Source organism: Pinus tabuliformis, chromosome X (assembly GCF_031772625.1).
Source record: "Pinus tabuliformis cultivar Carrire ecotype Pingquan chromosome X, CPIR1, whole genome shotgun sequence".
Classification (NCBI taxonomy): Eukaryota; Viridiplantae; Streptophyta; class Pinopsida; order Pinales; family Pinaceae; genus Pinus; species Pinus tabuliformis.
The window spans coordinates 1,118,968,926-1,118,994,988 of record NC_142308.1 but is presented as its reverse complement, the minus strand read 5'-3'; positions in this window follow the sequence as shown (position 1 = coordinate 1,118,994,988).

Below are 26,063 nucleotides of genomic sequence, written 5' to 3'. Positions count from 1 at the left end.
TTCAGATACTTTATGGTAAAGGTATGGTAGAATCTATGAGTAATAGCTCTCTGGATTTTGATTTCTATGAAAATTGTGTATATGGGAAGCAGAATCGAGTGTGTTTCCCCTCTGGTAGTAAGAGGGAAAAATAGATATTAGAACTTGTGCACAGTGATGTGTTTGGACTTGTGAAGGTTCCATCATTGGGTAAGTCTGTGTACTATGTATGATTTATAGATGACTTCTCAAGGAATACATGGATATATTTCCTTAAGAAGAAATCTGAAGTCTTTGACAGGTTTAAAGAATTTAAGGCTCTGGTGGAAAACCAGACAGAGAAGAAGATAAAGGTGCTAAGGACAGATAATGGTGGAGAGTTTTGTAGCAAGGAATTTGAAGAATTCTGTAAGAAGTGTGGTATAGCACGACAGAAGACTACTCCATATACACCTTAGCAAAATGGAGTTGCAGAAAGAATGAATAAGACGTTGATGGAAAGGGCAAGAAGCATGCTCAGTGGTGCTGGGTTAGGACAAGAATTCTGGGCAGAGGCGGTGGATACTGCATGTTACCTCGTCAACAGGTCACCTTCATCAGCGTTGGAGGATAAGACTCCTCAAGAGATATGGACTGGTAAGAAACCCTCTCTTTCACATTTGAGGGTATTTGGATGTGATGCATATGTACATGTTCCAAAGGAGAAACGAACCAAGTTGGACAGTAAATCTGAAAATTGCATCTTTATTGGGTATAAGGATGGTTTAAAGGGTTATAAGCTTTGGAACCCAATAACAATGAAGGTTGTGTACAGCCGAGATGTGGTGTTTAGAGAGGTGAAAGATGTTATTAAACATGAAGTCCAACCAAAGGAACCTGAGAAGATAGAGTTTGAGCTAAAGGAGGAAGAATCAGACTCTACAATAGCGGAGGAATCAGAAGATGAAGAGCCACAAACTCCCGCTGTGAGAAGATCAGTTCGAGAAAGAAGGCAGCCAGAAAGGTATAGTCCATTTGCTTTCTGTTCAAATTTTTCTTTGTCTGTTATTGATGATGATCCCAGAACTGTGAAGGAAGCAGTGGATTCAGAGGATGGAAAACTCTGGAAAGAGGCCATGGTTGATGAAATGGCATCTTTGCACAAAAATGAGGCCTGGGATTTGGTGGAGTTGCCGGCTGGAAGGAAACCCATTGGCAGCAAATGGGTGTTCAAAAAGAAGACAAATGCAGAAGGAAAAGTGGAGAAATACAAAGCTCGGTTGGTAGCAAAAGGTTATTCCCAAGTGCTAGGAATTGATTTTGGTGATATTTTTTCTCTTGTTGCCAAGGCAACTTCTATTAGATTACTTTTATCTGTTGCTGCTGCTTTTGATTTTGAGGTAGAACAAATGGATGTGAAGACAACATTTCTTCACAGGGATCTGGAAGAGGAAATCTACATGAAGCAACCTGAAGGCTTTGCGGTGAAGGGTAAGAAAGAACTGGTATGCAAGTTAAAGAAGTCTCTGTATGGGTTAAAACAGTCACCAAAGATGTGGTATCAGAAATTTGATACATTTATATAGGGACTTGGCTTCACCAGAAGCAAAGCAGATCACTGTGTGTATTTTAAATTAATTGGTGACCGTGTTATTTATCTGGTCTTGTATGTGGATGATATGTTGCTGGTTGGAAATGACAAAGAAATTATCCAGGATTTGAAGACCCAATTGTCCTCCAAATTCGACATGAAAGATCTTGGTGCTACAAACTATATTTTGGGCATGGAAATTAAAAGAGATCGGGCAAAGAGGAAGCTCTGGTTAAACCAGAAGAAGTATGTCGAGACAATGCTACAGAGGTTTAATATGCAGGATTGTAAACCGGTGAAGGTTCCTATTCCTGTAGATGTGAGGTTATCTGTTGAACAATGTCCTAAGACACAAAAAGAGGAAGAGGACATGTCCCGTGTTCCATATGCAAGTGCAGTAGGTAGCCTGATGTATGCAATGGTCTGTACTAGACCAAACATTGCACATGCAGTGGGAGTATTAAGCAGGTTTATGTCAAAACCAGGAAAGGAGCATGGGCAGCAGTGAAGTGGGTCTTCAGGTATTTGCGTGGCACTAGTGATTATGGTTTGTGCTACTAAGGAAGACCAGGATTGGACAGAGTGTTAGATATTCATGGCTTTGTTGATGCAGATTGGGCTGGAGATCTGAATTAGATAAGATCTATAAGTGGGTATGTGTTTAACCTATTTGGAGGTGCAGTCAGTTGGATGAGTAAGAAACAATTTGTAGTGGCACTATCAACTATAGAGGCAGAATACATGGCAGCCACTCATGCAAGCAAGGAAGCAGTTTGGTTGCAGAGCTTGTGTTCAAGTATGGGGTTAGTATAGGAAGCTATAAGGATAGACTGTGACAGCCAAAGTGAAATTTTCTTGGCAACGAACCTTGCATATCATTCAAAGACAAAGCGCATTGATGTTCAGTATCACTTTGTGAGTGATATGATAGAAGAAAAAAAAGTGTTGCTGGTAAAGGTGGACACTTTGAATAATACTGCAGATGCATTGACAAAATCTGTGAGCTCTGAGAAGTTCTCTTGGTGTAGAGAGACAATGGGCATTTCAGGGCTGGGAAAATGACTAAGCTCTCTTGTGGCCCCCTTTGGAAAGAAAACAACAAGTGGGAGAATGTTGGGTTGTGTTATATTCTTTCCATGTAGTTAATAGGGGGTTTGAAGGGCACCCGTAACCCCACTTTATGGGGTTCGGGGCAACGCCCCGGAAAATTTTGGTTTTGGACCCTATGTTAGGTTGGGTGGACCCACCTATGGTTTTGTGCATGATTTTCACACATGTTTTTTGGACGCAATGGTTTTCGGTCCATGGTATTGGATGCGATGGTTTTCGATCCATGGTATTGGACGTGATGGTTTTCGGTTCATGGTATTGGATGCTTCGGCATGTATAAATATGTATTGTAACATTGAAAGGAAAATAATGAAAAATCAAGCTGGTAGTCCCAGTTTTGGGATCCGAGGGAAAATCTCTGTGTATATGTGTTTTATGTGTTATGCTCTCGCATTGTTTATGTTCTGTGTTTTAGAATTCGTATGCAGGTAATTTCTTTACGGGGTTAAAACCTACATAGAGCACCTAGCCTTTAGATAAGGTCCACACCATTTACATCCATGATACCCTTTTGTTACTAAACAAATCAATAAGAATGTAATTTACCAGAGGAAACTCCTAAGTCTGGATAATCATGTATGGTGTAAGAATATATGCTATACAATGTAGAACTCCTCTCTGTGGCGGTGGGTCTTGATACATCGTACACATGTATCCCTTCCCATAATTCCTTAAATTCATCTACTAATGGTTGTAAATAGACATCCATATTCTTCACTTGTCTTCTACTAGGGATTATGAGAGCCAACATAAGATGTTCATTCTTCACGGACAACCATGGGGGGATATTTCTATTTATCACTACTATAAGCTAAATAAGTAGTTGGTGTTTTAGAGGGAATATGCGTTGACGTCATCCATGGCTATGCTGAGTCGTAGACTGCTCGTACTTCATCCTTGAATTTTTCAGGCCATGTATCCTCTATATGCTTCATGGCTATTGAATCTGTCGGGATTCACATAAATATAGACTCACTTCTGTGTGAGGCATGCCATCCTTGCAACATAGCTAATTCCTTGGAGTGAAAGCGTCTTTGAATCCTTGGGATTATAGGCATGTGCCTCAATATATTATGAGGAGGACCATGTGATTTACCCATTTTTTTCTAATTACGATACATATCATGCCCACATCTCAGACATGTCTCTTTGTCCGCATCTTCTCCTCTATATAGAATACAATCATTCAGACATGCATTATATGATATGTACTCAACACCCAACATTTTCAACAACTACTTTGCCTCTTCACACTTACCTGACAAGACATTATCACTCGGAAGAACCTTATATTTGAATATCCTGTAGTTGGTAGAGAATATAATTGTACAATGTCGATATTTAACATTCATAAATTCAACCATTTTTAACTTTTATTGTGTGAGAAAATATAAAGAACTTGATCGATCATGCAAGTCGATTACTTCAATATTGCATAGAAACATGCATTCAACATGCCAAACTTTTCTTTCATGTTGTACAACAACATAGTTGTCCCCGACTGAGTAGACATTGACTTGCTGCCAGATCCAAAGAGAGGGGTGGTGGTAGAAAATATCAAGCTTTTGAATAAGGTATCAATGATATGAGAATCATCCCCTAGAAAATCATTATGTAATGAATCTAACAACATTTCCTCCATGGCAGTCATATCCCATAAGTAATCATTTATACCAACCTCCATTTGATTTCCTCCATTGTCAACTTTGTTTGGTTGTGTTAGATTCTTTCCACGACTAGCCTACGTAGTTAATCGGGGGGTTAGAGGGGGGGCGGAGCCCCCCCTTCGTTGCACCGATTGTGCAGCGGGGGGGTGATAGGGGGTTTGAGGGGGGCAGGTAGCTCCCCTCTACGGGATTCGGGGCAGTGCCCCAGAGAATTTTTTTTTAGACCCTATATTAGGTTGGGCGGACCTACCTATGGTTTTGTGCATGGTTTTCGCACATGGTTTTGGATGCGATGGTTTTCGGTCCATGGTTTTGGATGCAATGGTTTTCGGTCCATGGTATTGGATGCTTCGGCATGTAGTATGTATTGTAACATTGAAAGGAACATAATGAAAAAAATCAATCTGGTAGTCCCAGTTTTGGGATCCAAGGGAAAATCTTTGTCTATATGTTTTTTATGTGTTATGCTCTTGCATTGTTTATTTTATATGTTTTAGAATTCATACGTAGGTAAATTTCTGTATGGGGTTAAAACCTATATTTGGTATCAGAGCTGTTTTGGGTTCAAGGGGAAACCTTTGTTGCTGAGGGGTTTCACTCGAGCCTATGGTAGACCTTGTTCAATGGGAGATCTGTGAGATCGATTCTAGTGGTGAAAGAAGATGGCGAGCAGTGGAAAGATAGAGATCGAGAAATTTAATGGTTAGAGTTTTGAGTTATGGAAGCTCAAGATGGAGGATTTGTTGGTGGATAAAGATCAGTGGATCGCAGTAGATCTAGGTACTAAACCAACTAGAGTGTCCAATGAATAATGGAAGAAGTTGGATCGGAAGGCTAAGAGCACAATATGATTGTGTGTCTCAGATTTAGTATTGCTGAATGTATCATGGGAAGTTACGACGAAGGATTTGTGGTACAAGTTAGGGACTTTGTACCAATTTAAGTCTCTGGTGAATAAACTGTTCCTACAGAAAAAGCTGTATAACTTGAGGATGAAAGATGGAGACTTGGTGACAGAGCATCTGAACGCATTTAATACTGTGGTAAGTAAGTTATTATCTATTGATATTAAAATTTCAGATGAAGATAAGTGCATCAGTTTTTTGTGTTCTCTACCAGATTCATGGGATAGTCTGGTTATTGCAATAGGTAGCAATGCAACTACCTTGCAGTGTGATGAAATAATCTCATCCTTGCTGATGGAGGAGATGAGACGAAAAAATATGGAGAGCCAGAATGGTGATGTCTTATCTGTACAAGGATGCTTCTAGAATAGAAACAAAATATGTCATCGAGTGGGAGATCTAAATCTAGAGGGAGATCTAAATCTCCAGGTAAACTTGTAAAGGTGGTGTGCTAGAAATGTGGAAAGGAAGGGCACTACAAAAGGAACTGTAAATCTAAAGCTCCTGACAAAGGAAAGGGATTTGATGATGCTCCTTTTGCAGAGGCAAAAACCACCTCAGATGAAGGCAGGGATGTGTACTTGTCTTCTTCAAGTACACATGTAGATCATGAGGCATGGTTGATTGACTCAGGTGCATCCTTTCACTTCACTCCCCATAGAGAGTGGTTCTACGAGCATGAGAAATATGATGGTGGTGATGTCTTATTGGGGGATGATAGGAAGGCTAGAATCATTGGTCGTGGAAAAGTCACGTTGAAGTTGTAAGGTGGAAGGATTAGAACACTTTCGGGTGTTCTGCATATTCTTACATTAGCTAGAAATCTGATTTCTGTAAGCAAGCTGGATGATGTAGGTGTAAAAACAATGTTAGAGAAAGATGCATGCAAGATGGTTTGGGGAGCATTGGTATTGATGCAGGGAGTTCGGATTGGAACTATGTACAAGCTACAAGGTAGCACTGTTGTTGATGGTGCAACATTTCTATGGTTCTTGAAAGTGGAGCAGAAAATCTAGTGGTATCTGGAGAAAAGACCATGCTATGGCATTAAAGGCTTGGACATATTGGAAAGAAGGGCCTTCGAATACTTCATGGTAAAGGTATGGTAGAAGGTATTACTAATAGCTCTCTGGATTTTGATTTCTGTGAAAATTGTGTATATGGGAAGTAGAATTGGGTGAGTTTCCCCTTTGGTGGTAAGAGGGCAAAACATATATTAGAGCTTGTGCACAGTGATGTGTTTGGACCTATGAAGGTTCCATCACTGGGTAAGTCTTTGTACTATGTATCATTTATAGATGACTTCTCAAGGAATACATGGATATATTTCCTGAAGAAGAAATTATGAAGTCTTTGAGAGGTTTAAAGAATTTAATGCTATGGTGGAAAACTAGACAAAGAAGAAGATAAAGGTGCTGAGGTCACATAATGGTGGAGAATTTTGCAGCAAGGAATTTGAAGAATTCTGTAATAAGTGTGGTATATCATGGCAGAAGACTACTCCATACATACCTGAGCAAAATGGAGTTGCAAAAAGAATGAACAAGACATTGATGGAAAATGAAAGAAGCATGCTCAGTGGTGCCAAGTTAGGACAAGAATTCTGGGCAGAGACAGTGGAGACAACATGTTACCTGGTCAACAGATCACCTTCATCAGCGTTGGAGGATAAGACTCCACAAGAGGTATGGACTGGTAAGAAACCCTCTCTTTCACATCTGAGGGTATTTATATGTGATGCATATGTACATGTTCCAAAGGAGAAAAGAACCAGGTTGGATAGTAAATCTAAAAAGTGCATCTTTATTGGGTATAAGGATGGTTTAAAGGGTTATAAGCTTTGGAACCTAGTAACAAGGAAGGTTGTGTACAACCAAGATGTGGTGTTCAGAGAGGTGACAGATGTTATTAAACATGAAGTCCAACCAAAGGAACCTGAGAATATAGAGTTTGAGCTTAAGGAGGAAGAATCAAACTCTCCAGTAGAAGAGGAATCATAAGATGAAGAGCCACAAACTCCGGGTGTGAGAAGATCAGTTCGAGAAAGAAGATAGCCAGAAAGGTATAGTCCATCTACTTTCTGTTGAAATTTTTCTTTATCTATTACTGATGATGATCCCAGAACTGTGAAGGAAGTAATAGATTCAGATGATGGAAAACTCTAGAAAGAGGCCATGGTTGATGAAATGGCATCTTTGCAAAAAAATGAGGCTTGGGATCTGGTGGAGTTTTCAGATGAAGGAAACCCATTGGAAACAAATGGGTGTTCAAGAAGAAGAAAAATGAAGAAGGAAAGGTGGAGAAATACAAACTTGCTCAGTTGGTAGCAAAAGGTTATTCCCAGGTGCCAAGAATTGATTTTGTGATATTTTTTCTCTTGCTGCCAAGGTAGCTTCTATTAGATTACTGTTATCTGTTGCTGCTGCTTTTGATTTTGAGGTAGAACAGATGGATGCGAAGACAACATTTCTTCATGGGGATCTGGAAGAGGAGATCTACATGAAGCAACCTGAAGGCTTTGCGGTGAAGGGTAAGAAAGAACTAGTATAAAAGTTAAAGAAGTCTCTGTATGGGTTAAAACAGTGACCAAGGATGTGGTATCAGAAATTTGATACATTTATATGAGGACTTGGCTTCACCAGAAGCAAAGTAGATCACTGTGTTTATTTTAAATTAATTGGTGATCATGTTATCTATCTGGTCTTGTATGTGGATGATATTTTGTTGGTTGGAAATGAAAAAGAAATTATCCAGGATTTGAAGACCCAATTGTCCTCCAAATTCGACATGAAAGAATTTGGTGCTGCAAACTATATTTTGGGCATGGAAATTAAAAGAGATCGAGCAAAGAGGAAGCTTTGGTTAAACCAGAGGAAGTATGTCGAGACAATACTGTAGAGGTTTAATATGCAGGATATTAAACCGGTGAAGGTTCCTATTCCTGTAGGTGTAAAGTCATTTGCTGAAAAGTGTCCCAAGAAATAAGAAGAGGAAGAGGACATGTCCCATGTTCCATATGCAAGTGCAATCAGTAGCCTGATGTATGCGATGGTCTGTACTAGACCGGACATTGCACATGCAATGGGAGTATTGAGTAGGTTTATGTCAAAACCAGGGAAGGAGCATTGGACAACAGTGAAGCGGGTCTTCAGGTATTTGCGTGGCACTAGTGATTATGGTTTGTGCTAGCAAGGAAGACCAGGATTGGACAAAGTTTTGGATATTCATGGCTTTGTTGATGCAAGCTGGGCTGGAGATCTGGATTAGAGAAGATCTACAAGTGGGTATGTGTTTAACCTATTTGGAGGTGTAATCAGTGGGATGAGTAAGAAACAATCTGTAGTGGCACTATCAACTACAGAGGCAGAATACATGGCAGCCACTCATGCAATCAAGGAAACAGTTTGGTTGTAGAGATTGTGTTCAAGTATGGGGTTAGTATAGAGAGCTATAAGGATAGACTGTGATAGCCAAAGTGCAATTTTCTTGGCAAATAACCCTGCTTACCATTCAAAGACAAAGCACATTCATGTTCCGTATCACTTTGTGAGGGATATGATAGAAGATAGAAAGGTGGACACTTTGAAGAATAATGCAGATGCATTGACAAAATTTGTGATCTCTGATAAGTTCTCTTAGTGTAGAGAAACAATGGGTGTTGCAGGGCTGGATAAATGTTTAAGCTCTCTTGTGTCCCCCTGTGGAAAGAAAACAACAAGTGGGATAATGTTGGGTTGTGTTATATTCTTTCCACGACTAGCCTACGTAGTTAACCGGGGGGTTAAAGGGGTGGCAGAGTCCCCCCTTCATTGCTCTGATTGCACAGCGGGGGGGTCACAGGGGGTTTGAGGGGGGTAGGTAGCTCCCCTCTACCGGGTCCAGGGCAGCGCCCTGGAGATTTTTTTTTTTTTGACCCTATATTAGGTTGGGCAGACCTACCTATGGTTTTGTGCTTGGTTTTCGCACATGGTTTTGGACGCGATGGTTTTCGGTCCATGGTTTTGGGCACGATGGTTTTCGTTCCATGGTTTTGGACACGATGGTTTTCGGTCCATGGTATTGGATGCTTCGGAATGTATAAATATGTATTGTAACATTGAAAGGAACATAATAAAAAAAATCAATTTGGTAGTCCTTGTTTTGGGATCCAGAGGAAAATCTCTGTGTATATGAGTTTTATGTGTTATGCTCTTGCATTGTTTATTTTTTATGTTTTAGAATTCGTATGTAGGTAAATTTCTGTACGGAGTTAAAACCTACAAACTTGTGATAAAGAACTACTATTGTTGTAGTCATTCCTAATTGGTGAGTCTATACGTAGTGAGAATTGAATAGGTGGTGGATTCAACCATTCTTTGTATGCTTCCTATCCGATTATTTCTCTTTATGCAACCTTCTATTGAGTTGACATTGTAGTGCAGTGCTTTGGAAGATGGTAGGTGGGTCGCCCATCATCACGACAATTTTAATTTCAAAAAATATTCAACGTCATTAATACAATATCATTGATATTGGTAAGCACATTAGTGCAATTGATTTATTGGAATTATATTATACCAAACAATTATTACCATCTTTGATCCAAGATTGTGGCTTAAAGATGCCATGTTCCAATTGGTAGGGTGAAGAGGATGTCCATTTTCAGCTACCAACTTCTCGTGATATACTACTCCTAATAAGAGCTTCCAACATTTTTGAAATCGAGGAATATTTTTTGCATATGAACTCAATTCTGAATCAGGTTCTTGTAAATTTGGATACATTTTTATTCAAATTGACATGGATTAAAAGAAAATAAATTCAACTAGATAATCGAAATATAAATAAAATCTGAACTTATTGGAGATGGAAAGGGAGAACTCCATGAAGGACTTTGATCAACAATATGGAACGAGATAGAATTTGAAGAATTGACCATTTGATATTATTGATATTTTATCCTTGCATTTGAGAAAAATAAGAAAAAAATAATTTGTGTGCATATCCAAAATTAATCTCGACAACCATATAACCACAATCTGAATTTCAATATAGTTTTCAAACCATTTTTAATGAATAAGGTGATTTTAAGTGGAAAATGTATACTATGAACTACTGTAATTCATGTGGATGCATCCCAAATGATAATTTGAGATTAATATGCCATTTCATATGAAATTAAAACTCCAGATAACTTTTCAACCCAACACTTATCTTCACTTATAAGAACAAAGCTTAAAAAATTAACAACACTGGGGCATTCAAATAATACCTGCACTAGTTTCCAAAATTTCAAAAAAAAAATGTTATCATATCAATCCTCTTCTACAAAAACACACTCATGTGTTGAAAAAAATAGCACCACTACGCACTTGTTTCCCAATTTAAAAAAATAAAAACGAATTCAGCCAACTCGGTGCTTTTATAACAATTAGAGCATCGATGCTTTTAAATAGAAACTACACCATTGCATTAAAAAAATTAATGGCACCATTTTGGGATTTCAAAATAAATAAATAAATTGTATCATGTCGGTGCATTGAAAAAATTTGGCGCCTCGACAATGTCGATGCACTTTTTTTTATAAAATGCACTAGTTCCCTTGACTATCGAACACACCAATGTGTAGAGAAATTGAAAAAAAATGTGATTTTTCATTTTCTTTTTTAAAATTAAAAATATGAGCGACAATTTATATTTCGAAATCTGATTTCATAAAGTTTATCAAATAGTAAAAAGTTATTCATCATTTCATTATTTTACCTAAAATTTCAAATGAGTGATTTGCAGGAGAGACATACCAAGAGAGTTGTGCAACACCAAAATACTTTGGAGCAACAAAACTATTTAGAAGATCAGAAGCTGAAAGATATGGTGATTCACTTAGAAACCTGCTTAGTAAAAATTTCAAATTATATTGTTTATTTTACTAATATTTTTTTTATAATTTCTATTAGGCTTTAATTAAAAGAGAGATCATTTGCAAGAGAGACACACTGGGAGCACTACGGAGTTGTAAAATATTTTGGATCCATTGAAAAATCAAAAGTTGAAAGGTACTGTGATTCACTCAAAATCCTCGATAACAAAAATCTTAAATTTTACTGTTAAAATATTTTACAATTTCTGTTAGATTTATTTACAATTCAGAAAAAAATAAAAATTAAAACTTTGTATAATAAAAAATTTACTATAGATTTTACTAGTAATTTTTTTTACGATCTACTTTCTTATTTAAATTTAATTAAAATTTAGACAAAAAACAAAAAAAATCAATACTTACCTTAAACCCTTCCTTCTTCCTACAAAATTTCACCTTAGGGTTTAACTTCCTCTACCACTTCACAATTAGGGTTTTCAATTTAGGCATATTAAATTTAATGGGTTTGCATACTTACTAAATATAGGGTGTTTTCCATGTAAAGTAGGGGAATCAATTATTGAATTAGATCCAAACACTCTCTACCCTCTCCATTTTTGTTAAAAACAACTATATGTTCCGAGGTGCGCTCTCTGTAATATAACGCACCGGTGTTCCCTATGTAATACAACACAATCAGCACTGGTATATTATAACTCTCTATTCTGTCCAGTCTGTTAATCGTTTCTCCTGGTGTAATATAACGCACCAACGTCCCTCTTCCAAATAGAACCATTAAATCATTTCGGTGCGTTTATCCTTACAAATCGCTTCATAATAATTTGAAATTATTTAAAAATAATAATTTTCCATGGCAATGATGAACAATTAAACGTCCAGTGCGTTTATTTAGATAAACACATCGGTTACCAGAGTTTTTTTAGTTGAAAATTATTTGATTTATTTGTAAAATATATTTAATGGTTTATGTATTGAATAGTACAGGTTTTATATTGATAAAAAATGTCTCAAAAAGTCTAAAGTAACAAAAATACTAATCGACACAATGATAGCACATAAAAAAAGTAGAGAATACAAATTCTTTGTATATGTTGATGTGTATCATGTAGAGCTACAAAATGAACAAGGTCGATAATATTATTTCTAATCTAAGTGCAAAAGAGTGTAAAATCCTGATAGAAAAATTACATAATGATGAATCAAGTGAATAAAAAAATACTATTCAATATGAGTATTTTTTTTTAATTTTCATTAATAATATACTTAAAAATATTAGATAACATATTTCAAACATTCTATTGATTCATACATGTTTAATTTCCTACAGGGAGCAACAACCAAGGAAAAAATCAATGTCATTCTAAGAAAAGAAAAAATTATAGAACATGTAAATGACGATGAATTGGTCCTAGGCTCATCTAGAGTAGTGCTGGAGGTTAATGAAACGAGATTTTTTTTTTTTTACAGAACTATGAAGAATTTAGTGGAATGAACGTATAAACGTACTTTCCGCTTATAATATAATAAACAATCCAATGATTCTAAGAAACAAATTATATCTAAACTACAGGAAGCATTTCCAAATCAATGGTCAATGAGACATGTCAGACTTGCAATAGAAAAACACACAACAACAAAAAATAATCATTCAAAAGGTAATATTCCTAATTGTATAGAACCCTTTTCTAGAATTATATGTATATATTACTACAAGCCATTCATTTATTAATATCATTTTTGTTATATTCAGTTTTCATTTATCATTATAAAAATAGTTTATTATTTTTTTCAGGAAGATTACGAAAATTCCATACGATCAACGCGTTGATATGCGAAACATTCTAGTAGGAATGTCCAAAAAAGTGTATAAGGAGATGGTAAAATAAATGGACATAATTGCATCATAGGAGGAGCCATCTCAATAACAACTTGCTTCAAATGTATGTAATCATGATTTACTTTGTACATATAAAAAATAATTTAACATTAAATATTAATTTTAAACTATTTTCTTGTAGAAAAGAAAACAAGATGGAACTCATTCAACACATAAATAGGACAACAAGGAAAAAAAGGGTTGATTTCAAAGTTTGTGAGTAATTTTTAATTTATCCATATAACAACTCAAGGTTTCATTTTTTCATATTTTAAAATGTTTTACAACAACCATCCTTGAATGTCTTCAAATATGTGCTAACATACAAAGAAGTGTCATCAAAAGAATTGATTGACATTGGTTTAAATAAGGGTTGTGAGTATATGTCGGCATATAAAAAATTAATTGTGGAATTTGTAAGTATCTATGTTGTTTTACTTTTTTGAGTTTATAATTAATAGAACAAAAAAATTATTTATATTAAATCTATGATTTATAATGGGGTTTACAACATGTAAGAAACAAAGTATGGAACTATGCTAGCAGAAGACTTGTTGCAACAAGGCATGAGACTTGGTTTTGAAACCACGTGCACAGTTTATGAGTCACTTCTTGCTATGGTATACTGCTATTTGATTTACATTTATATATATTATTTATTTCAATTTTCATTATTCTCATCAATGTAGATACACTCATTACACCTTATTTTTATGTTTGTAGATGGAACTACAAGATCAAGAAGACGAAAACAACCGATGCAATCAATAAAACATTACTCCAAATAACCCAAGTAATGGAAGTAGCTCGAGTACTGAAAACAGTTCCAACGAAGAATGATGATTAATTTGGATATCAATGCAATCTGTTGTCTTTTTTGAAATAATTTTCTGTGAAAATCAAAGATTTTGTTTAATGTAATGGGCATAGTGTCCCAATTGAAAGACAAGGGGTTACCAATAACAATCCCATTTGTATCAAAAGGAGCCTCTTATTTATATATAATAAAATACATTTTAATTTATTCTATTGTGTTATCCAATGTTGTTGTGAAATTTTACATCACTGATTAAATATATGGATGATTAAATATTATAATGAAGAGATGTGAAATCTGATAATATAAAAAATTAATCCAAACATTATATAAAAATGCACTAATCAAATTTTAATTTATATGAATATTGTTATAAGATATATGTTGATTTTTCGACGAACAATGAATTTAAAAAATTACAATAATTTCACTATCACAGTGCAATGATTCCAAAAAAGAGAAAATCTCATTCAAAAAATTAGTGCATCTATAACATAAAAACGCACCAGTGCATTATGTTATATAAAAGCACCATGACGAAATATTTTGCATGTCTGGTGCCTTTTCAGAAAACGACAATATCGGTGCGTTTTTCTCTTCAAGCACTGATCTTATTTGAGAATAATTCCTTGGTGCATTGTAATTCTTAACGCATCAGTGCTTTCATATAACTAACTCCCTGGTCCTACAAAATATTATTTCTAGCTCGGTGCATTATAAAAACTAACAACACCGGTCCTTTTGTATAACTAACGCATTGGGATATTTGTAGAAACGATACACATCAGTGTTGCAAGTTAAAAGTAAACACCGACATGACAATTATTTTTTGCATGCCCCGGTGTTGTTCCTTACAATAATGCCCCATGACTTTTTTATCTCTTAGCACTAGTGCGATATATATTATGCACTGGTATTCTTTGCATTCAACACCTTGGTGCTTTTATTTATATATGCCGCCCGATGATTTTATATATGTAGCGCACCGACGCTACTTATTCCATTAAGCGCATTGAAAAAAAACATCCACTAGAACCTCCAACTGCCCGAATTTTTTCAGTTGTGATGAAGTTATGTTAAAACCTCCGATAAAACATCTGCTATCTCAAATGGATGTTTTAGCGGATGTGTTTTTGACAATTTTTGCCAGTTTTATAACACTAAAAACCACCGTTATAACCTTCGCTAGAAGGTATTTTCCTTGTAGTGTTATTAACTGCATGTAGTATGGCCAACATTTATTCTTCATAAATGGGTAAAAGTTATTTCCTTTAAGTTCACTACTTTAAAAGGCAAGGGTTCTTCCTTCTTGCATGAAAACCACACCAATGCCATGGCTTGAGGCATCACACTCCACAATGAATATTTTTGTGAAGTGAGGTGTCATCAACATGGGAGTTGTACACATAGCCTCTTTAAGTTCTTCAAACACGTTTTTTGCTTCTTTAGTCTAAGAAAATGCTTTCTTCTTCAATAATTTTGTTAGAGGTCTATTATTTGTCCATACTTCTTGAAAAAGTTGTAGCAATATTCTGTCAACTCTAAGAATCCTCTGAGTTTCTTCAAGGTATTATGGATTGGCCATTCCCCCATAGCTTCGATTTTATTAGGATCCACCTTGACGCCATCATGCGATGCACTGTGACCCAAATATTCCACTTCTTATACCCCAAATGCACACTTGGAAGGATTTTCATATAGTCGTTGTTCTTCCAATAATGTCAAGACCCTATCAACATGTTGTACATGTTCTGAATCTAAAGATTTGTTGTAGATTAGTGTCATAAAAAATTACTAGCACAAATTTTCTAAGGAAGGGTTTGAAAATAGAATTCATCAAGATTTGAAATGTTGATGGTAAATTTATAAGTCCAAATGACATAACAAAAAACTCATGATGACCTTCATGTGTTATAAAGGTTGTTTTGATAATGTCTTCTTGCCTCATTAAGATTTGATGATATCTAGAATGAAGATCCAACTTAGTAAAGAAAATTGCTCCATGCAATTCATCTAACTATTCTTCAATGATAGGAATATGAAACTTATATTTGACTATCATTTTTTTGAGCTATCTATAGTTTGGACACATACGCCATGAACCATACTGTTTGATAACCATCAATACTGGTTAAGAGAAAGTGCTCTAGATAGGTTGAATGATTCCCACATCTAACATTTATTGAACCATATGAACAATCTCACTCTTTTGTGCATGTGGATATCTATAAGGCCTAATATTAGGTGGTATATTTCTAGGTTTTAGATGAATAACATAGTCATGATCTCGGATGAGTTGAAGACCCTCAGACATTTCTCCAAATACCTTAGCATGATTTTTGATAATTTTTGAAAGATATATTGGAGTAGAGGATATATATGTTTGAACATATAATTAACACAATTGTGTAGCTACACCTTGGTGTCCCTTTTTTAGAAATTTTTTCATGCTATCATAGCTTATCACTTTACTGAGTTTCCCTTAGATGCCTTAGGTTAATTTTCTTTTCTTATGAGAAAAATCTTATGAAAAGATCTTGGAAATTAAGGACCATTGTTACCAATTATTGTAACCATTGGATCCCTAATATAACATAAACAACACCCATTTAGATTGCAATAATGGGACTAACAAACAAATAATTCCCCATATTCAACTTAATATTCTGGCACTTCCTTGAACAACTTATGGTACCTGCATCTGCAATCATGACTTGAAATTTTGGTGCTAGATATTCAAAGAAATTAAGATGTTTTCCAATTTGTAATTGATGAAGTTATGAATCAATAAATATTGTTACCTTTTTTTTTTAATACTTCCTTCTATCTTAAGGGTTTGGGGAGTATTAATTCCAACCAATGCATGACAAGAGATTGTTGGAGTGGTATTTTCTAGTTCTATATCTTGTGAAGTTTCCACTTCTTTATCCTATTAATCTTCACAATCAATGTAGAATAACTTCTTCTCACTTAATTTATGATTTTTACCATACCTTTTGTCATAGTTGAAACGTAGTCCCTTTGCCCTTCTTTTTGTTAGGAACTAGGATAATACTGAGAGGGGGGGTTGTTGGAGATGTACCTTGTTTCAGTATTCATAATTGTTATTGTACTCATTTCAATATGTATCTTATGTAATACAAATAAGAATAAAAGAAAAATGTATTACTTTAAAGCTTGAGTTTCATGCTCTTTATTGATGGCCTTCTAGGTAAAAGCATGTTCTTCATGCTTCTAGGGTTTGTTAGGTTATATGATTTATTGTCATGATTCAAGAGAGTCAATAACATGTTTATAAGACCCTTCCAGGAAAGATGTACCTTGAAATAATTTATTTTTGAGTCTAGAAATTCTTGGAAGTGATCCATAAACTGCCTTAGATATTCCACTAGATAGTTTGTCACAACAGATCTGATAATAAAATATTAAAATGCGGGAATTCTACACTATTATAGTTTTATTAAGCTTTAAGATCTGTAAATTTCACTGTAATGAGTGCATGCATGCGAATGGAAATTATGCAGAAAAGAAGAGAATGACAAAAATAAGCTCACACACACACATAAGACACAAAATATTCTCTGGGAAACCCTTTCAGGAGAAAACCCAGCTAGACGATGAGGCTGCTTCGCTCTCTCTCTATTTGGAAAATAAGGGTGCAGGTACAAAGAAGTAATGCCTGTGGCCTGTGGGCTGCTACAATGTACATATCCTGTCTTTGTGCTCTACCTGCTATCTCTCCTAGCTTTCTTTGCTCAACTATGGAATAAAATTCTCTTGAAAGAATATAATGCCTCTTCCTCCTTGTGGTCTGGTTATAACACAACCTGATAGCCTACTAGTCGTTAAGTTTGACTACCTCAAATCTTAAATAGAGTTAAAATATAGAATATTATAGAGTCTTTTACATAAAAAACACATGGCTATCCCCTTTTCCATGAATAATGGGGGCTGACGCGACATGCTCCTGAACTATAGGTGTGACAATAAGAAGGTCAAATTTTGAGTGGCATAACTTTTGCCTACAGTCTCTGATTAACACATGTCTAAGGTCATTGGAAAGATCTCTGTGTGTATAAAAACCTGAAAAGGTGCAATACTAAAGAAAAAAAGTTTTAGCCCCAACAAATTTCGTTTGATGCCTTAAAATGCTCCTCGGAAGGTTTCAAACCCCGTTTCGCCACACTGGGCCCCGCTGGTAAAAATGTTCCCATGAGCTAATTCGTCTACTTTTTCCACTCTGATTGTCGAGATGAATTAAAAATAATACAATGATCCAATCTGGATTAGGAAGATTCCTAGCACAAGCTAGCATTGGAAGAGACAAGTCGGCCCAGAAAGGGGTATTCGACCCACACAAAAGAGTATAAATAGAAGCAATTCAACCCCATTTGGCACACATCACTCACAAGTTTGATCTGCAATAAGAATAAAGAAAATTAGAGCAAAGGACAAGGAGAAGAAGGAAAAACACTAGCGAAGGAAATAAGATGAGTTTTGGGCATATTTCTCTCACACATGCAAGTTTCTAGAGCAGTTGCAGGGGCCAAAATTTCTGCAGTGACTCTAGGTCCGAAATCATGTTGCAAGGATGCTGAAATTATGTTGCAGGGAGCCAAAATTTTGATATTTGTGTAGTTCATGGAGGGGTTGTCTCTGGATAATTTGGTTTGACCTTGACCTAGCTGGATGGTCTCTTTGGATGGATGACATGGTGTGTAGAAATTCCACCTGTAGATCAAACTGGTAATGCAATGTACTAAAGCAAAACACATAAGCTACTTCTACAAATCATTAAGCGGAAGAAAAATTGATTTCATGAGCAACATCAACCATAAACACATATAACTGATCAAGAGAAATAATCACACATAACACAGATATATCATTGGGGAAAGCACCAACATAAAACCCCCAACACTATATTATCAATCAAGTGGAAATCCTCTTCTGTTTACAAAAAATATCAGCTCAAGAGCTATCCTGTACTCTTTGCAATCAAAAGATGATGATCATAGACTCACTCTGCCTCAATATGTACGCCTCAAGTCCACCAATCCCCTATTTCCTTGTGCAATTTTGATTGGGGTCAAATTACAAAACATATGTGAATTGGCCCCAATCATACCTACTGTCGACCATAGGTCCAACTACGCAATCCATGAGGACACTAGTTCCTCCTGCATGCAAGGAATATTCCATGGGAAGATCCAAGCATCTGATAGTACACTATCTCTCATTTGATATCAACTGGGTCTCTGACAGAACTCACATGCAACAGTTATCCATGAGTGAATCCTCAGTTATCTAAAATAATAGTTGTCACATGCATGCAAGCATTAACAAACTATATTTTATTATTTTAACAACTTGTTAAAATAATCTAACTGGACTTGACTAGTTAGAACTAAGTCAACTAATTCTCTCATTATAGAACTCATACTTAATTCCTCAATCAGTGGAGAGAATAAAGGATAAATTCCTCAATCAGTGGGACAACTAATTTGCATGTTCTCACAAAGATTTCAAGTTTAATTTTTCTAACTAATTAACTCATGGAGATTAATCAGTTAATATTTTAAACTGCTATTAAGACCAAATTCGATTTTACTTCCTATAGATAGACCAGGGACTGCTATAAATAGGAAGGGACCCAGAAATGCTATTTTTAGAATTTTCTATTTTTAGCAGTTTCACCTCTCACCCAAGGTGGCCAATGACCTCACTGGCCAAACTGCTATTTTTAGACATGCTATTTTCAGACATTCTATTTTTAGCACATTCTAAATTTAGCATTTCTTGTTGCCCACTTTTCAGCATGGTGCTAGAGCAAGGACTTGGTCTTAGGTTTGGCTCTTTGTTGTCTCATTTGAAGCAGATTCTATAAGAAGAGACGTGTTTTTTTTTTTTTTTTGGGGTTTTCCCCTTGGAGGGGTTTTTTCCCAGGCTTGGAGCCTAATATCTATGTCCATTGTTGTTTTTGTTTTGATCATGGTATTTGTTTGATGAAAACATCTAGTGAAGAAACATAAGAAGATAAATAAAGATCACAAGCAATTATTAAGGAATAAGGAAAATATGAGTTAATAGATGCCACATTGCATTTTCCAAAATGGTATCAAAGCTACTGTGAACAAGAGAAGGAAACTGAAAAGAGAATCTTGTGGACAATGAAGTGTTTGTTTAAATAATTAGTGTTTCTACAGCTACAAGAGAGGCCAAAGTTGCAAGTCCAAATTTCATAAGATCAAGCTGCAATAAGAAGTTGCTAGAAGAGAATATATTCTATTTTGACGTCGTTGACCTTGAAAAGATCTGTTTCCTTCAAAGAAGGAACTTTTAAAAGGATTATCTTGTACCATATCAAGGGTTTCTGTAGCAGTTGCAGAATCGAAGGTGCAAATCAAAGTTGCAGGGTCAAAACTAAGGTTCAAAGGTGTAGCTAGTAGCTAGCTAATGCAAGATTGAATCTTGATGATCTAACTATTGGGAATGGGTCCCCCGGGGTCAATTTTGGGGTTAAAAGCCCAAGTTTTGGGGCAAAAAGCTTGAATTTTGTATAAAGGAATGTAAAGTCTCCACATTTTGTGGTCACGGAGTGCGAAGATATCAAGAGTTAAAAAGGGTTTCCACCCTTAGTTTAGATAGGTTGTGTCGGCTTGATGAGATCCACCCTTGGTCCGCAGACCATGGGATTGTATAAAAAGAAGTGTTAGAAGAGTTTTTAGGAAAAAATTCATAGTTGGAGTCATTGATGAGTCTGTGAAGAGCTAAGAGCGAGAGTCTTAGCATAGGAAAGAGGCTCTGCAGCTGAGTGTGCAGAGGCTTAGGGTAGAAGTCCGCAGCTGATTGCACGGACCCTTGTAGTTGTGTGCGCAGGGTAGTTAGAGTCTGTACTGGAAATATGAATCATTAATAAAGAGAAGTATTATGAAATTACTGTGTATTTTACTTTTGTCAATTGCATGTGATTATGTTATGTTAAGCATTGGGTTTATGTTTTATTGCTAATTTGATGCACGAATATATATGTTTTCATCTGTTATATGAACGCAAGTAGAGATATATGTTTACGCGAAGTCAATCTTAATTGCATGGTAGAGTTGGTGAACACTTAAGATAATTCAGGAAACTCGTAGGAGCTTAAATCACTTGTTAAGGTTACGCGAAGGATGATCACCGACCTTTGCGGAGGTTCTGAAAGACTAATAAAGAAGTACATCGAGAAGCCCTAAAGTTTTTTCGATCTGCACGAATGCAGAGTTAAAGTGTAAAACCGACATCACAACCATCTCAGGGTGTGGAAACTTGGTTCCTGCATCTCCCCATACTGCTTCGGGTGAGACTTCAGTCCGCGCTTTGCCTGACTAATGTTGAACCTGGGTCAAGGCCCATCAAGCCAAAAAATGGTTCTGTTGCCGGGACTAGGATATGCATAATGAGATGTGTGATGTCGCATCATTAGAATCCAACTAAGAAGGAGATTGAAGAATGGTTGGATAGAAAGATCCACAAATTCGTGATGTAAGAAAATAGGAATCTGCAATTGATGAAAGAACAGTGGTTGGACAAATATCTGTACATAGAGATACACGAAATCTTCTTTTGTTCCTTCCTGGTTGAATTATACGAGTGGATCACGAATTTGGCAGATGACCAAGGCATGTGGAGGCTTGACGGTCCGATTATCTGGACCCCGGAGTTAGTGTGGAAATTGGAAGCCTCTGAAGATAAGATCACGCGCGCTGTTGATCATTGGATCGATCGTATCATAGGAGGGTTTGTGACATAGTTTGTGGTTGATACTTCAGTCAGTTACAGTGAAGCAGAGTGCCGCTTCTTCAAGGGGCTGTGAGGTAAGTATTTGAAATCATTAAATACTTGGATTAAGATGCTCTTGTGTGAAAAGCAGGTTATGTAATTACCTTGATGTTTGGGGCTACGCGAAGTGCAAGGAATTTCAGGGACGGAGGAAGAAAAGGTCCTGAATATAACCTACTAATTGAGCCTCCTCTGAGTGATGACGAAGGAGCATCACAAGCTTCTCCGCTGAGCGCTATTCAATTGATAAGACAAGGGTTCCCGTGAATACCTACACCACCTCCATCCTCATCTCATCCATCCACACCACCTCCATCCTCACCTCCACCGCTTACCCCCTCACCCACACCACCACCACCTCCACCATCGTTCAACATGGCAAACTCCGTAAAGCTACCTATGTTCAAGGGTGTAGGAAATGAAGATCCAGACCAATTTTGGTTTGTCACGAAGGCTGTATGGGAAGCTCAGGGTATCATAGATGATCAAATGAAGAAAGAAACATTAGTTAGTGCTTTGTAGGACCGCGCACTAACATGGTACATTACGTACAATACGGATAACCCGACGTCCGTGTTGACAGATATCCAGACTGTGCTAAATAAGGAATTCAATAGACCTTACTCTCAAGCACAATCGATTGTGGGATTCAAGGAGATCATGATAAAGCTTGGAGAGACGCCCTGGGATTTGGATCAAAGATTGAAGTGTATGATCCGTGAAGCCAACATGAATTTGACTGATGGGAAGCACCGCGAATGGTTTGTGGCCTCGCTCCTGCCTCACCTAAGGGTTGCGCTATCACAATAGAAGATCGGGACCTAGGCGGAGGCTTTGGAAATCGCGATGAGATTGCACGAGACACCAATTCAAGTTGCTAATATGGGGGTTCAACAGATTCACACGTAGTTGCAGAACCTTTGCCTCAAAATGCGAAGTCTGAAGAAAGACAGAACAACTCGGCCAGAGACGTGCGAAGAAGTCTGGTGCCTGAAATGCAAAGGTTAGGGGCATGCCAAGGATCACTGTCCAGTGTTTTCGAATTATGTTGCAGCAGGGGAAAAATGCCTCTGAGGCCAGAGGTTGCAGTAGGGCCAAGTATAGGGCCCACACTATGGTGTGCTATCTACCAGGTAGTTGGGAAACATGCGACCCATAATTACCATTTGCTATAGAAATTCATACAGACACCACACCAACTCTTCTCCAAGTTTTTTCAATGAGTAGGTCATGAAGAGTGCAATTTTTGTAGTTACGAATTAATGATGGATAAGACACCTTCATATAGGGTGCAGGCAGAAACATGGCCTCTGGACCAAGGTGTTGGAGGAGCACGAGGTGAGTATCAGGGGCACGACTGAGGCCGAGGTGGAGGAGGACCTAGTAGAGGTCGAGGGCAGCTTATTTTCTACAATTATGGAGGACTAGGACACTACGCGAGACACTACCCGAATCTGAAACGTCTTTCATGTCGCTATTGTACTCAGTTTGACCATGTGATGGAGGATTACCCTATATTGTTGGCTAAGATTCATGAAAAGGGGGCGCAGCCTTCACAGTCAACTCAAAACCTACAGATGATGAGGGATGAGCCTCAAGAGGAAGACCCTAAGGTAAACATTAGGCTGCAAAGTGGAATGATGACTAGTGAGGATAAGGGGAAGCAACCTGCAGAAGGTGAGTTGGTCCATAAAGCACCAAAAAAGGAGACTAAGTTTGATTTGGAATGCGCAAAAGAAACATTTATGGAAGCAAATAAAAGCTTTGCTAAGGCCTCAACCTCAGGAAGTCAGGAGAAACCGGTTGAAGAAATGGACCCATCCATGATTACCATGTTCTTGGAGACCTGCATGAAAATTCTCTGTGATAGTAAGGTTATGAAAGGACTGCAGGAACTGATCAATCAATGTGCTGGAAAGGAAAATGCTATTGATGAACTGCGCATAGTCAGAAAGCTTGGTAAGCATAAGGCAAGGACTGGACATGAGATGAGACTCACCGCACAGATAGGAGAATACGAAATGGACCAAGTTATCTTGGACCTAGGGTTTGACGAGAATGTTTTGCCATAACAAACATGGGAAAGAATGGGGAGACCTACGCTACAATGGTCTCTGATTCAATTAAGGATGGTGAATCAACAAAAAATCATCCCAATGGGAGGTTGCATGGGGTAACAATTGACATCGAAGGTGTGAGCAAACTAGCGGATTTTGAAGTAATAGAGATTGTGGATGATAGCAATCCCTACCCTGCGCTCTTTGGGATCGCTTGGGCCACTGACATGAATGGGGTAATCAACCTGAAGAAGCGAAAGATGATATTTGAGAAGAAATCGCTCCGCGTAATGGTGCCATTAGATCCTACAGAAGCACCATGCTATAGAGAACCGGTCTACGATTATGAAAGTGATGACAATTTGGACCAGATTTACAAGATAACAGTGCAATATCAGGATTGGGTGAATCTGATAGCAGACGGATGTATTGCATGGGACCACGAGAGCTCCTGCACATCAGATTTAGATGAAGAACTGGAGCACTGGTAGAATCAACTGCATGAAGTATCTACGCTACGCTGTAATATGATGACCAAGTCGTTGCACTATATCAACAGAGATAAGAAATCTGCCTCACTATGATGGGTTAACTGATGCTGATCACTTTTTGGGTGCATTTGAAAGGGGAGTACTAGAGAAGCATCGCTTCCAGGCATTAGATTGGGTTCTGTGCACTACACCCGCAAGATGGTGGGGCACGCACAAGGACAGTTTTGAGAATTGGCGCGAATATGGAAGGATGATGAGGATACGCTTTGGCCACCTGAAGGTATGACTAACAGAAAAGTATGACAGGAGAAATGATCCACGTGATCATTTGGCCAAATGGACTAAAGTATATGGAGTGAAGCCTCAGCCAAAGTGGGTCCATCTGTTTTGTCATACCTTGGATGTTATACCAATGAATTGGTACTTGGAGACAGAACTCCGTCATGGCACCGAAGAATGGGATGTTTTGCGCCAAGGATTTCTGATGACGTTCAGTTTTGAGGATGGATTTGAATCTATCGATGAAGCGTTGCAAGAGGTTAAGACAACCATTTTTAGGATACCGTAGGATCCTCTAGATTTGATTCAACCTGATTGGACCACCCAGTTGAGCCACACACTGGAGTGCTACAATGTCATAATGGAAGAAGAAGACAAAGACCCGAGGAAGATTAATATTCAGGAGACTGAAGGACACCACGAAGTTGACGGACCATAGTTAGAGAACCCAGACATAACTAAGCCGCTCAAGACTAGGCAGGTGAACATTGGCACAGAGGCAGAGCCGAAGTTTGCAAATATTGGGGACTACTGGGATGATGCGATAGTAGATAAGGTCGCCGAACTACTCCGTGAATATCAAGATCTGTTTCCCACAAAGTTTTCAGATCTGAAAGGGATAATAGGGGACCTGGGTGTCATGAAGATCACCCTAAAACTGGATGTGAAACCTGTGAAGCAAAGACCTTACTGCCTCAATCCGAAGTATAAAGAAAGGGTCCGCTTAGAGTTAGACAAGATGCTCGTGGCAAGTATTATTGAACCGATGGAACAATCTGATTGGATAAGCCCAATAGTGGTCCAAGAAAAGAAGTAGAAGGAAGAAATAAGGATATGCGTAGATCTCAGGAAGTTGAATGATGCCTGCGTGCATGATCCCTTCCCAACGCCGTTCATTGATGAGGTCCTGGATAATGTAGACGACTAGGAAGCATATTCATTCACTAATGGGTTCTCTTGGTACCATCAAATCAAGATCGCACCAGAGGATAGAAGTAAGATGACCTTCGCGACTGAATGGGGCTGCTTCAAGTATACGATGATGTCTTTTGGCCTGAAGAACGTGCCGTCGATCTTTTCGCACGTAGTCATTGCGGTGTTCAAGGATTTCATTCATAAATTTCTGGAAGTATACTTTGACGATTGGACAGTGTTCAGACTGGTGAAGCGTCATGTGGCAAGTTTGCGCTTGATGCTAGATACATGCTGAAGGTACAAGATCACGCTCAATCTAAATAAATGTTTGTTTTGTGTCCCTTTTTGGATCTTGATAGGCCATGTGGTATGCAGACAAGGCTTGATGGTAGACCCTGCGAAGATCACAGTCATAATCAATTTGGAGGATCCAAGGAGTGTGAAATAGCTACGCACAACATTGGGGCATATTGGATACTATAGAAAATTCATCAAGAGCTATGCCCAGATCACTGCGCTGATGGAAAAACTGTTAAAGAAGGATGTTACGTTTTGTTGGAATGAAGAATGCCAAAATAGATTGGATGTGTTGAAGGAGAAAATGGTCACCGTGTTGATCCTAGTCTTCTCGGATTGAAAGAAGGAATTTCATGTACATGTGGACATGTCATGTATTGCGCTAGGAGTAGTATTGACATAGGTTGGTGAAGGGGACC